The following is a 13,477-nucleotide window of genomic DNA, read 5'->3' on the forward strand; positions in this document are numbered from 1 at the left end:
GGGTTCAAAAGTCAGGTGATTGAATAACATCTTGAAATCTCTGGGCTGGAGGTGGACCAAAAGAAATCTATCATGAAAATGAATCACTCGTCTTTTAGACTGCGTTGTAAATAGCAATGAAAAAGATCTGGACTTGATAAAAGATACGGAAAATATCCTGTGAATCCCACAGATTTAGTGCATGGTGGGAATGGCTGCTTATTTTAGACACTGCTTAAAGGACATTTCTATATGAAGATGTTACCTGAGTTTTTCCATTGGCTTGACTGCACCTTAAATCAGGTCCTACGGGGCTCAAGACTAATTTAATAACAGACAGATAAGTGAGTTTTTAAGTGAATCTTTAAAAATGTGTTCTCCCAGTCTCTGTGTTCCCAGGCTTCTTTATTCAGTCACAGTTTTTTCATTGTTTTTTACTGCTTTTGACAAAATAAGTTATGACAGCATTTAAAAAAATATTTTCAAATTATCACCTTCAGAAACTGTCTCCAAATTCATACATTGTTTCTTTGCCAAACTTACAGAAAAGTAATCTCATTCAGCAGTAATTTCTTCAACTTCTTTTATCCTTCAACTCATTTCATTGTAAATCTCCTTCAGACAGATCTCACTTTGATTCACTTGGTCATAATATATGTTGTAACTTCCTGGGCAGAATTATTTATACTAATTTCCTTAAAACTTTTATCTTGCATTGCTGGAGACATTTCTCAGTAGTTAAATCACAGGAGAGTAACTGGACATCTGTCAGTAATATGGGAGGAAGCTCTGTCAGGAAACACCATATTCCAGCTCTGTGCAAGGAAAAGCTTGCTGGTGTGTTACTGTCAGACCAGGAAGCTTTGGAATTTCTGGACAGGGATGCTTGCCCAGAACCCTACTTATACCTCAGTTTGTCCTCACTTTGACAGATAGCACATTTCACAAGAGGAAACACAAGAACACTGTCCAAGTATATCTACGTTTCTGTACGGAAGGCATGAATGGTCATTGTTAAAAACAGTTAGTCACCTTCATCCCAACAAGGACACGCACTATTTAACATTAGCAGAGAATGTGTAACCTCACTTACACACCCATATGGTTTTATATTTACGGACTTACAGGTTTAAGACAGAGTTGAGGTAGACACATAACAAGAAAAAATTATGTGTATGAATGTGTACGTGAATGATTATATTGTAAATGTAGCAATTTCTGGTGGTTTCATGGCAATTTCATGGTGGTACCATGACAGAACCTATTTGAGGTTCTTCAGTCTCTCCATCTTTCATAGTCAACTCAATCAGTTATAGGCCACTTTTTTGATCAATCCATACGATATAATAAATCAAAAAGTTCCAAAATACCAAAGATTTTTGCTTTCAGCTCTTCCTGTTGGTGGATTGGTGAATGATTGTATCACAGAAAGTGATTGCTGATGTGAAGGCAAAGAAAGATAAACAGGCACCTGTTTAGTGCCTGATTTAAAATATAAAGGCAGAGAAAAACTTAACAGTGTTTTTCCTCTTCCCTGGAAAAACACAGCTCCTGGAAAAAATCATTAATTCCATCTTGTAAGGAGACATTTGGATTTCTCTTGATGTAGAATGCTGGCGTGGTATGAAGACACAACCATTTCTAAAAGTGGCAAAATAAGGAAATGAGAGGAAGAAAAGTCTTCTGACTTTTGTCTTCTGACATTCAGAGAGAGCCTGTGGCAAGACTGGGGTGAGAACTGAGCTGCAGATGCCAAATCTAAGCCCTGTGTTTTATGCGTTGATCAGCACTGCTCAAGTCCCAAAGAATGCTTGGTCAGTGGAAAAGAAGGGAAGGGAAGGGAAGGGAAGGGAAGGGAAGGGAAGGGAAGGGAAGGGAAGGGAAGGGAAGGGAAGGGAAGGGAAGGGAAGGGAAGGGAAGGGAAGGGAAGGGAAGGGAAGGGAAGGGAAGGGAAGGGAAGGGAAGGGAAGGGAAGGGAAGGGAAGGGAAGGGAAGGGAAGGGAAGGGAAGGGAAGGGAAGGGAAGGGAAGGGAAGGGAAGGGAAGGGAAGGGAAGGGAAGGGAAGGGAAGGGAAGGGAAGGGAAGGGAAGGGAAGGGAAGGGAAGGGAAGGGAAGGGAAGGGAAGGGAAGGGAAGGGAAGGGAAGGGAAGGGAAGGGAAGGGAAGGGAAGGGAAGGGAAGGGAAGGGAAAGCCTTGAAAGAAATCCATGTTTCAGAGCCATTGAGGACTAGTATGTTCCTTCTCCGGTCTTTCAGCTGTTCAGTTTTTGTTTCCTTTTTTTCTTCTTCTTCAGAATACTTCTGCCCCAGTCCAGAAGTGTTGTCATTCTGTGCATACAACAGAAATCTCCAGAGCATGGGCACTGAACTTCCATGTAATACTTCTCTTTGTTTTGCCACTAGCCTTTATGTGTGCCTGAAACTACTGTGGATTCAGTGTGCAGACAGTGGAATCCTGCCACCCAAAACATAATGGAAAAAGAGCAGAATTTGCCCTTTAGTCAGTCCCTGACTGTACAACATTGTTCCCATAGACACCATTCTGCTCTTTCCCCATTGTATCCATATTGTCACAAGTGATAAGTGAAAAGCATTCTTTTGTACAGATGAAAAGATTTATTTCCCAAGCCTCCTTTCAGATCTGATTGTACAATTTTCATTGTAGATGTGATTACTGTGTAAATACAAGAACTCTTCATTCTAGATTTTTGATAGAAACAACCATTACTCAATTTTTCAATAACTTTTTTACTCTTAAAAAAGATGTTCCTGATTCTGTCTCTTTTCTGAACTCAAGTATTCAACCCAGTTAAATTACCATTTTTATATAGTATTTGGCATAAAAAATCTTACTGTTTAATACATGCAGTCATCTCTTTCTTCTGTCCAGTACTTTTTTTTTTCTTCAGCTGTTTGTACACTGAGAAAGATACATATTTCATCAAAAGATCCAATAACACACTGAACACTTACCCCCTCCTTCCTTCAAAAGATCAGACTTGTTCCCCTCTTGTTCTCATGAGGTATGCAGCCTTCAACCAGATTCTACCGAAGACAACGAAAATATAAATTCTGTTTTTAAAGCAGATAGTTCAGCCGCTTGAAAAGCACCTATGGAAAATCCAGGGCATATCCAGAAGAAGGAGGCATCACTTTCATAAGTGGAAAAAGACACCAGTTTTCAAGCTAACAGTCTGATGCTCTCATGTGCTTAAAATTCATTAAAACTATTCTTTTAAGAAATAGACAGAAAGTTTAAAATATCACGTGACGCAATATAACCTATTGTAGCAATAAATCAGAGGTTCTGATCATGATCATAGATATTGTCTCTTATTACCTACAAAAGAAAACACAAGCCAGATATCCTATTTTGTATCCAGAATGTCTCTAGTGGTTTAGCAGCTTTCTAATGAATATCAGCTTAAAATAAGCTCATCTCCTTTGAGATCTGCTTCTGTGAAGGCAATATTCCCAAAGAAAATCCATGACTGCTAACTAACCTTTGTTATACTCATATGGCAATGATCTATTGGCCTAGGAAGCTCGTACACATTGTATAATTCTCAGTAAAAGGTGATTTTTTTCCTGGGAGGTTTTAAGAGAATATCTCTTTAAAATGTTGATGTAAAACTAATTCTCTTTCCTGATTGATTAACAAAAAATATTGCTACTGCAGAGGACAAGTGTCAGTGAAGGTGATGGCAACCTGGCCTTGATTTGAAAAACAGTAGAGAAAGGTAGAAGACTGTAAGAGAAACTATAAATGTAATATTTTTTAAATAGCGTACTTAGTGTGAAAGCTTTTAAAGTCTTGTGCATGAAAAATGAGTTTTTATCACTTATGTATACTTCACACCAATTTATATTGGAGAAGATGTAGGCTTCCGATGCAATTTTTATTGCATCCCATGAAGGCTGTTAAAAAGTTACCACATAGTACCTTATGCTAAATCAATCAAATGAAAAGAAAACCCATTATTTTACTGCACTTTCCTGACAGTTAGAGTGCAATAATGGGAAACTTTTTCAGCAACTAATCTGTATCCAGCATAATTACAGTGTTTAATAGTTTAGTTTTGACATATTTGTTACTTAGCTCATTATCTTTCTATAAACCTAGATCATCACATTTAATGATATTTCAAAAATACGACATCCGTGTGGAAAAGTTTTAAGCAACAGCCTTTCCCTTGCTCTTTCAGTACCTCTGGATTCTGTTGTTTGATTAGTGGATGCCCTCACCTCGTTTAAATATGCTAAAACACTCACCTCTTCTGATTAGCAGAGTCTGCCATGCAAAGCCTTTGTGTTGCACTTTCTACTGATTTGTACTGTATTACATGGAGATCCAAGTATGCGCCTGCTCTTTTCTATTGAACTCATTTATCTTTGACGGTCAGCCTCACATGTGCATTTGGTGTCAAGTGCTGGAGAGAGAAGCAGGCACAGAAATGCTTCTTCTCCTTACTCTTAATTTTTGTACTGAAGGGAATGGGGATTCAATGCCTAGCAATTGCCTTTCAAGTCGGCAGCAGAACCACAGATAATTATCAGAGTTTGGATTTGAAAACACTGTGCCAGACAAAAGGCTTCTTGACAAGTCTGCCTCTAGGGGATGAGGAAACGTAGTAGGATGAAAATCTCTGTGGCCTAGCACAATGAGCCACAGCAGTATGCAAGCAGCTCTTGGGTCAAGCTCCCACAGTGGTTTCAAGGTGTTGTTGGTACCTTTCACCATCTAGAGCGGGGGAGGATTGAATAGGTGCTCTGTGTCTTGCTGTGTCAACATTTTTAGACTTTCTGATAAAATAAAAGGACTGGCCTCTTTTCTCCTGGTTATCTTTCATTTCAGCTGATTTCAATGTAAATTAGGGGGCCAAGCAGTGGCGACTACACATACCATTTCAAAAACACAGGCTTTAATCTGATCTAATGACACAGTTAATAGCTCTGATGGCAAAACTGAAGCTTCCAGCACCCCGTTACCACTGACACACCTTCTGAGATAACTGGGCAAATGGGACAGCTCTGCATTAAGCAAAGGGTCCCAGAATGGTAGACAAGGTGAAAAACACTGTCAGGTAGGAACAAAAAAATGGGCCTATATCATTAGATCTTTTGTACATGCAGAAATCTTTTGAAGAGCCATCAGGTGTGTCTTTCTGCCAAAGTCCAGTGAAACCATCAAGGTGTCAGCTCTGAAAATGTAATATGCCAAATCTTTGGACCCTACCATCTTCAGAGGTCAAGCTTTGAAACATCACAGCTAATATTTTATCTAACAGCTTTTGCTTCCCTCAGATGATATGTGTGTTAGCTCTTAAAGGGACACAAAGCTCATGGCTCGCCTCACTGATCTGGAGAAGTTACACTGGCAACTCTGAGGTGAGAACTAAGCCTAAAGGCTGAAAAACCCTATTAACATTCACCAATGCAATGTCCCAAAGCACTTCATTGCAATGGAGGTATATGCACAGGCAGCATGCTGGAGTCAGCCCTGTTACCCACACACAAAGTACACTGTCTCTTGAGCACACAGGTCCAAGCCTCCAAACACAACTGAGTATCTCCGTTACAATAAGGTGAAGGATGGCCAGTCATCTTCTGGGAGGAGTCAGGGACACAAGTTGTGTTTATGCTTTCCACATTGCCTGCAGCTTTCCAAGCCCTACAGCCAGTCTTGTTCAAGTCCTCTTCAGTTTCAATCCTCCCATCTCTGAAAAGAAAATGAAGTTCTGGCTTTAATGGACAGCCAACTAGACATAATTAGGAACAGGGAAACTAGGGTCATACCTAGCTGTCTGATCAGATCACTCTGTAACAGACTCACTGAATGCTGGGAAATCACTCTTAGAAGAGAAAGTTGAGTTCCCATGGGGAAAAAAAGTAGACTCTTGGTACAAAAATATTGGCAACCCTGGAACCCAAGTGTTTCCATCTCTTGATGAAGATATTATTTTTCAATGTGCAAAAAAACAATGGAAAAAGAGAAACCAAAAGAAAACACTTTTCCCCCATTAAGAAAGTCTCATGAAAACTGTTCTTTCATCTAGCATTTGATACTCAAATTCACTTTCCCATTCACAGCTGGATGGAGAATTTTTTTTCGAGTTCAACCCTAATTTATTTATTTTAAAGCAGGCAATGTACTGTAATTTTACAATAAAAGACTCCCAATCAAAGCTTACCTTATCCAGAGGTAATTAATACAAAGATTGTTGAATTAAAGATGTGAGTCTTGACACTTTGGCGGGGGGTAAGGGACATGGTCTCAAAGGCCCAAATTATTCCTGAAACAGACCAATTAACACCATGTATCTTCTTTTATGTTAACTTCAATTAAGGTTTCTTAAAATTTTTAAAGTTATTTTCTTCTTTACAATCTCAGAATGTCAGAAATGTACATCAAAGAAAAACGCTTCAGTGTGAACACCATAGGTAACGCTCATTTGCACACAAATCTGCATATTGCAAAGGAGTTCAGAGCCCATTTTGCATGAATTATTGCCGGATGTGAGTCAATGAATTAAACAGCTAAAAAATAACAACCATCTAAGTGATGATAAGCTGCACCTACTTATGTTGACATAATGAATTTCAAAAAAAAGCACGTCAGAATTTGAGTTTAGTTTCAGTGGAAATAAAGAAGTGATTTAAACTGTGATGCTAGGCAGGCCTGCCTCTCTATTTTAACATAGTTTTCAAAAGCATTTTGCTCATCGTGTTTCAAAATTCCTATATTGTGAGAGGATTTTTTTTTTACCAGATGAAACAGAAATGGATGAAATTTCACACCCTTTCTCTTTTTGTTTTGACAGTAAATCCATTGGCTTTTTCAGAATTATATAGTGTATGTCATATATGTAGCTTTTATTCTGTAGCCATCTGTCTGTAAGATCAGTATGCCCTTGTACAGTTCCTCTTGCAAGATGCCATTTCTTCATTTGCAACCGGTGTGCAAGAGCCTCATTCCTTTTCTCATGCTGGTGCAAGAAATATATTTCTGAAGGTGTCACAGCAAAAAGGAATGGAGGTTAGCATGTCTAATGCAGAAATATCTGAGTAAAAAAATAGTCATTCCTTCAATGAGTTAAATTTTAATCACAGAAAAGGAGTACCAAGCAAAGAGCAGAAATGCAAAGGACTTCAACACATCGTCTTTTTTTTCAGAGTCAAATCTACCCCTTCTAGAACCTGTATGTGGTTCCCATTGACTCCAGTGTGCTCACCCCTAATAAGAACAGGCTGCAGACAATGGGCTCCTCTGTTGGGGCCTTTTCTTTTCTCCTTTGCAAATTCTCCACACATGGAGCAAGATCTTTTTCTGAGCTTGTCTGCTCTTTGTAATTGTTTGACTGACTGCTTTTAGGAATGTATTTGGGTTTACGGATTTTCCACCAATATTCATAATGAGTGTTTCACAGGGCTTTTGCCCTTTAGAATTAAAAGCCCAGATTTTGTGACTGGTTATATATGCCACTTGGTATGCTTCTGCTCTCCTCACCAGATGACATCCCTTTTTATAAAGAGAATGTTAGCTGGAGAAGTCAGAAGCTGTTTGAACTCTCCTAAAAACAAAGAATGGCTTTAAGTAGAAAGTAATAAATTGGATTACAAAAATTCTAATTGCATCTGAGAGGAAATATTTCACAGTTAGAGCGGTGATGGACCGAAGCTGGCTGCACAGAGAGGCTGTGCAATGTGTCTGTACTTGTAGACGCTCAGAACACAACTGAGAGGGTCCTGAGCACTCAGAAGTACACGTCCTTTGAGAAAAGGTTTGGACTGAGCATCCTCCAGAGGTCCTTTTGTGCCCTAAATCTGCCCACAGTTCCAACCTGTGGCTCTACAGCCTTCATAGTGTTAGAAAAGAATTGCCAGCAATCAAGTGGGCCAAGAATGCGATGCAGTTAACAATGTCTGTATTTTCCCATATATTCTCTCTGCTCTCCTAATAGTTGCCACACTCACAGTGATGGTTAATCCAATGGTGGCTAAACCCAGAAAGCATGTCCAGGAATAGATTTGGCAGATCTGATTAACCAACATGTATGCAGACTTCACTTTTCTATAGTTCATTACGTTCATTATAGTTATTATATTATAGCAGCTTCACCTTTAAAGAGGTATAGAAGAAGTGGATCCTGATCTCAGCTTCCACTACATTAAAAATGGCTTAATCATTCCCCACCACCACAGGAATGAGTAACAGTTAAGGCTGAACATAGGCTTTATATCTGTTTTGCTCTCTAACGACTCTCAAGTGTTTGTAACTTACAACAAATTTTACACCTGTATCACCTCCCTTTTTTTTTTTTTTCCTGTCTGTGTGTGATCACAGGGAAAAAACAAAAAACAAAAACAAAAACAAAAACAAAAAAGAAGTGAGAGAGGGAGAAAGAAAGGAAGAAAGAAAAAGCCAGCTCAGCTCATACTGTAAGGGCTCAAATTCCATCTGTTTTAGTTCATTTTTTCTCTGATATGTCAGTATTTTTCTAAAGACCAACTGTGATAAAGCTTATCTTTGATCAACAATTCTGAAAACACTGGCCCTTGGCCAGAACTCCATTTCTTTCTCAGTTTGGGCTCAATTCAAAAGTCTCTACTTTTTCATGAACTCTGCCATGAAACTTCTAAAGAACTGCAAGTTCCAATGAGGGGGAACCATCCTGCCAGGGTAATGGGCAAATTGTGCTATCTTTGCTACCTAACTAATCCTTTTTTCTAAAATCTATCATTAAGCCTTATCTTTCTGACAGTCCCAAATCTCACTCGTGGGTATTGCAGAAAACCCTACTTACTAAGAGTGAATTTTGGCTTCAGTAAAGAAGACATCCTAAACTCTTTTGGTTTTAAACCATAAAGAAATCTGTCTGTAACACAGACATATTTTTCCTCAGCTGCAGACTGAGAAGTGTGCAAGATCTGGCATCCGACATTTGGCCAACTGATGGGATTGTATCAGAGAGTCGGTGTTTTCAATGAAAAGTCTGTGTATAGACATTTATCTGCAGTATTACTGAGTAATACTGAGTGTGAGTCCAATTCCTTCTCATTCAACCTCAAGGAAAGAAACAGTGCTATGAAAAAGATGCTCTCCTTATGCACGCTTGCTCTAACTCTTGCTCTGCTAAGCATGAGCCATCCTTCCACCAGTCCTCTGTAAAAAAAAAAAAAAAAAAAAAAAACAGGCTGAGAGAAAGCCATTGGGAAAGGAGGGCAATTCCACGCAGTATTGTACCAGGGCAGGGTAGCAGAGGAAGGGCTTGCTAGTCGTTAGCAGTGAATATTCACTTAGAGACAAGTTATTAAGGCTATTTAGGCACTAGCCTCCCATTCAAAATGTGCTGCAAGGCATCTGAATTGGCTCATTCAAATCTCAGGAAAAAACAGAATGCCATAATTTATGGTCAAACTCTTATATACAGAATTAAAGAATTCAGTCTGCAAACATCATCATAAACCAAATCCTCCAGAATTCTCACAGTTATTACTATTAGGCCAAGTAATCATATCCAAAGGTAAATGATGGAAGCATAGTTGCTCAAGTTATTTAAAGCTAGATTGGACAATTCTCTAGGGAATACTTTGCGGGGAGAAAGTAGGGACTTTGTTAAGAGTAAACTGAGGCTATAAATAGGAAGACATTAATGCAGTGCAGCATTACTGAAACGGCAATGCCATTTTATGGGTTTTTTTAATAATCTGAAACTGAGGAAATTCTCACTTCCTACAGCAGGCTCCACCATCCTCAATTGCTCCTATTACACTGACAAGTAATAACACCCTGTGGCTTTTCATTCATTCCGCAATGTTGTAACTTTTACCTTTCTTCTCATCAGATCTCAGAAACATGGGACCTTGTGCTTCTCCCATAAGCCAGTGCGTGACTTTTGATTCCAAGGTTTACAGCCCATATGCATTTGGTTGGTTCCAGAAAGGCTTGGATCCTAAGTTCAAAAGTCATAGAGAAGAGGATAAAAATGAGTGCTGTCCAGCAGCTCTGCTCTGACACTCCAAGATGAGGAATGCATAGAAGTTTTTTCAGGTATTTGCAGCTATGACCAGGTAAATAAGTATTGCTCACACAGTTAAAATAAAGAAGACAGCATTTCTATCTTTAGTGGTATTACTTTAGTAATAGGCTTTGGAGGGTTCTGTGTTTTCTTCTGGATGCCAGTGATGGACAACATATATTTTGATTCAACTAACTAGAAGGAGAAGTTTAGGGTAATAAGATGGATATCTGACAACTGCAAGGAAATAGTGGGCTGTTTCCTTACCTCCCTGCCATTGTAGGGATTTACATGTGCGCATATGAAGGCAAAGGAGAGACAGAAAACATTTCCAGATCAGAAAAGTCTATGGTATATCCCCCAATGTGAATCATACATCACATAGAAAGCACAGAAGAGACATGCTTTCAGGGTCTCTGTGCTATCTACAAAGGGAGAATTTCAAGGGAACCTGTATCAGCAGGAAGGTTTGACTATTTGAGGAAGCTGCTCTTTTGTATGTGTGTGTGTGGATTTTAAACTTACGGTGGTTACTTCCTTTGCCTGACTTGAACTGTTTGTTTTAAGAATTTCCAGTTCAATTTGAAGTCAGTGAAGATTGTGGATTGCTGCTGGATTTCTAATTCTGCAATTGCATAATTACAGGCACCCTCGTGCAGGACAGTTTATCATTAAAACAAACCTTTCTTTCAGATGCTTTCTTCAAATGGAGTTTATGTGCCTGTCAGTGTGAGACAGAACGGTGTGTATGTGCACCTCTGAGATCCATAAGTTTCATTCTGCATTCACCACGAAAATGGGACATGACATCCAGCAGTAGGGGATGTTCAATCATTTCTGACCCACCTGCACCCTTGGCTTGTCAAGGCCATGCATCTGCCTTCTCAACTCAAACAAACAGCTCTTGGGAGCAAGAGCTTGGTTTTTTTTTCCCCTTAGATGTTAGCATGTAGGTTTAAGCTGAAGCTGAGGAAATTGTTCTATAGGCACATACACCAGAACTGAGCGGACAGCTTTTATAGGCTGGGTGGCATGCACGCAAACAAACATATTTGAACGCACATAGAAAGCATTCAGTTGGCCTAATTCACATCCCACTCTCACACATCTTTTTTGTCATGTTGCTATGCTTGTCGCGTTTTCCCACAGGAATAGCGGGCAAGTTGTGTGGACAAGTATGTGAAATACCTATAGGAGGGCTATCAAGCAAATCACTGTTCATGAAAATAAATAATGGCAGCACTTCCGCTCTCCCCATGAATGCACAAGGGGACACATTGTGAGATGTGTCAGACCCCTCACTAGTTCTTGTCTCGGTTCTCTGAGTCCTGCTGAATACTGGTCCTTTTCAATGGTTAAAAAAGTCTCTGGAACTGTGGCATTCCAGGAGGCACAAGCCAGGCTCAGACCCCTGTTCTCGGGCAGTTAGTGTCTTTCTTTTCCATCTGGAGCAATGGGGCTTTCCTGTGGGCTCACAAGAAGGAAAGTCCGGCAGCTCCAGCGCCACAACACACAGGCCTTCAGAGACCTGGGCCCTCCCCTCCCTACCACTGCTGTGTGTGGCCTCCAGGCCTAAAAATGCTTTCCTTTTGCCATAGTTGCTGCTTGTTTTAAGCCAGAAATGGAAGGAAGGAAAAACTTTTCTGCAAGCATTGTCTTACCTCACAGTGTGAAGCAGATATTGTGTGCAAAAAAGCTATGAAAATGACTGCGGCCCTGCCACAGCCACTCGGCACATGGCTGCTGCTGGCACCTCAGCAGTAGACAGCGAGAAAGCCAGAGAACCACCCCAAAGAGAAGAAGAAACATGGGCCTTCCAGCAAAGACTTGCAATTCCCTTCCCCTCCATCTCTCTCAAAGTCCTTTCAGCAGCAGCTTGATATCACGTTCATGAATGCGCAGCTCTCTGCTTTCCCCGGACCTGCTAGCACAGACATGCCACAAGACATTTGCACATCCTCCTGCTGAACCTGGGTTCCAATCAATACTCAGACAAACAGCCACCGCGGTAGCTGTCTGTGCTAGCAGCTTCTGGTTGAAGGCAGAATTAGCAGGAAGGCATTTGCCGATGGAAAATAGGTTAAAAAAAAAAATCACTGTTGTGTCTTCTCCAACACAGATTTGGAAGCACCACTGTGCACCCATTCTGATCAATTTTATTTCCAGTAATTTATTCAGTGGATCTCTGAGTTCAGCCAGATACACGTCCCCAGAGGATATGCCTCTAACAACAGCAAGTCAGAGGGTCCGCTCCTCTCACAGCTTGCTCTTGCCCACACTATTTACTTCTCCATTCCCATTCAGCTTTATGGCCATATATTGATTATTTTCTATACTTCTAATTACATACATTCGTAGCACAAATATTTTCTAAGCTGTGTCTTCTGCCAGGACAGTAATACAAGGGAATAGAAATACACAAAAATTTGATTTGCAGTTGTTATCCATGTCAGTGCTCAGCGTCATTGCTGTGCTAGGATTTTGAATAGAAATTTATCTTACAGGAGACTGCCTTTGTCTACCACATGATATGGCAAATTTCAAACCTGATCCTTGCAATGCCCTGGTAGACTTACAAGAGTCCACATTAGGAGACTGAAGCTCTTCAATTTTCAGTGGAGGCTGCCTCACCTGGCTTATTGCACTGCTCATTCCTATTGCTCCCAGAGGATTTTAATCTGACACTTCTCAGATATTTATCACTCTTCAACCAAAAACTGACATACAAATCTGAAATTTAAAAGTGGGGGGGAAAAAATGGCTTACTTCATAGCATTTGGGGGTATAGATTCTTTGTTGCCTTTTACGATGCTGTGAAAACCTGTGCAGTGAGTGACTCTGGTGGCAGAGTACCTGTTTTTTTCACAGCGCTGAGCAGCCTAGAAATACATGTCAGCTATGAACAAAGGTGTAGTTATTAATTAAGTCCTAAAAGCCACTTATAAATAATATTTTCCCCAAACCTGCATATCAAAATGCAAACTAACCCACAGGTAACTGTCCCAGCCACTGCTGGAACGACAAGGCTGCATTTGCCGTTCAAATATCATTCTACTCTATCGCATCTTTTCAACATGTTCTGGACAAAACAAGGTAATTTTCAAGCTGAAACTGAGGAAGGGGAACACAGATATTAAAAAGGCACAAAAAAAATTCTGTAATTATGCCCCCTTTTTTTTAATTACAGTTATTCATTGTTTTTGCAAAGCACTGGGCAAAGGAAGAAGGAAGGTGAATACAGAGAATGACGTTGCTCCTGTTTATCCAAGAAGACCAAACTTCACACTAACCATTTCCTATTTTTAACTCTTTCAGAAATAAGTCATGAAAAAAAGCACAAGAGAGAACAAATTCTTGACTCAGATTAAGCTAAAAACAACAGGGTACACATGGCCTCCCATTAGACCAGTTTGCCTGTGTTTCCTTGACACGATGCTTATGTGTAATGTAGTTAGTAAACAGGGACATGATTCAACACTT

General features: G+C 40.0%; 1 long non-coding RNA gene across 1 annotated transcript; it reads right to left on the minus strand.

Annotated features, from left to right (window-relative positions):
• Positions 1-2,604: 2,604 nt before the first annotated feature.
• Positions 2,605-10,388, minus strand: LOC121109391. Its single transcript, XR_005845493.1, has 3 exons — positions 9,809-10,388; positions 6,170-6,271; positions 2,605-5,697 (listed from the first exon to the last, which is right to left on the minus strand). It is a non-coding gene; the product is annotated as an uncharacterized LOC121109391 (long non-coding RNA).
• Between the last annotated feature and the right edge of the window lie 3,089 nt (positions 10,389-13,477).

The sequence above is a fragment of the Gallus gallus genome, chromosome 1 (assembly GCF_016699485.2).
Source record: "Gallus gallus isolate bGalGal1 chromosome 1, bGalGal1.mat.broiler.GRCg7b, whole genome shotgun sequence".
In the NCBI taxonomy this organism is placed as follows: Eukaryota; Metazoa; Chordata; class Aves; order Galliformes; family Phasianidae; genus Gallus; species Gallus gallus.